The sequence below is a fragment of the Triticum dicoccoides genome, chromosome 4A, assembly GCF_002162155.2.
Source record: "Triticum dicoccoides isolate Atlit2015 ecotype Zavitan chromosome 4A, WEW_v2.0, whole genome shotgun sequence".
Classification (NCBI taxonomy): Eukaryota; Viridiplantae; Streptophyta; class Magnoliopsida; order Poales; family Poaceae; genus Triticum; species Triticum dicoccoides.
The window spans coordinates 278030082-278031517 of record NC_041386.1 but is presented as its reverse complement, the minus strand read 5'-3'; positions in this window follow the sequence as shown (position 1 = coordinate 278031517).

Below are 1436 nucleotides of genomic sequence, written 5' to 3'. Positions count from 1 at the left end.
GGGGCTGGGCACGGGGGCTGCGCTTGGGTCACGCCCAAGCATACGCCACCCAACCAGGTCCCCCGGACCTAGTCGTCACACGCCCCTCCCAAGCCGAGCCTCGGCGAGGGCAATGGTACGGAGAATGTTTGCACGTCAAGGAGGGACTCCTAAGCATCACGACTCAGGAGCCTAACTGGTCATGTAGCCCCTCAGTCCTTGGTCCGTCCTAGTTTCCGGTCGGCCCAACGGCGGTTGAGGTATGCGCGGGGCCGGGCTCTGCCGACGTAGAACATTAACCTATCCTCGTGTATCCTTCCTATAGGTTGTTTGCGCGTCAAGGGGGACTCCTGAGCATCGCGACTTAGGAGCCTAACTGGTCACGTAGCCCCTCGCTCTTTGGTCCGTCCTAGTTTCCGGTCGGCCCAACAGCGGTTGAGGTATGCGCGGGGCCGGGCTCTGCCGACGCAGAACACAAAGCAAATAGGAAGAAAATCGCAAAACCTCAAAGCAAATATTACAATACATATTGTTCTCACAATATCAAAGCAAGTTTAACGCCTCCACGAGGCATGGTGCATGTTGTAGGAATAAAGCAGAAAAGCAGCCGCAAGTCACCCCTAGACACCGCCGGCGCCTGCAAAAGGTGCCCCCTCCTGGGTAGCATCGCCTTCACCTGCATCACCGGTCGAGGGCGCGGGGGCGAAGGCGTCGAACTTCTTCAGTAAGGATTCCACTTGACCCTTCACGGTCGCGGCGGCAGCCGCGTAGTGTTTGTCAGCTACAGGTTCCAGGAGCTTGTCAAGACGAGCGCTGGGGTCGCGAAGGTGCAGGTGGCTGAAGACCCGTGTCAGCGCGGCTGAGGAAAGGACGCGGGCCTCTGCCTCCGCCATAGGACCGATGCCCTCCATGACCTCCTCGAGCGCCATCACCAGGAAGGGAAGCAGCTGAGCAGGGCCATCCTTGTCGCTGGCCAGCGGCTTCTCCAAGCCCTTCTCGTATAGTGTCTTTAGCGCCACACGGGACCTCTCCTCGAAGGTCGAGAAGGCCGCGCGGTGTTCGGCAAGGACCCTCGCCTTGGCATCAAGGTCGGCCTCCTTCGCCCTCGCCTTCTGCTCCAACTCCTCCAGCCGGTTGTGCTTCGTTGCCTGCGCCTTCGCCAGCTCCCCTAGCTCGGCGTCGCGGCTCTTGATGGCGTCCTCCTGGGCCTTCATCTCCTCCTCCTTCGCCTGGCGGCCGCGTGCTTCTTCCGCATGATCGTCGCGCAGGCCCTTCAGCTCGTGCTCCAGCTCTCGGCAACGGCCGCGGGTGGCCTCGGCATCCTTCAATGCCGCCTCGCGATCGGCTGCAGCTTTGGCGGTGGTCTGTTTCTCCTTCTCGGAGGCTGCCGCGGCCTGGCTAAGCGACGCTCGAACCGCCGAGTCAGAGTGAAGCCAGCCAGAGACCAGCTCCAAGCG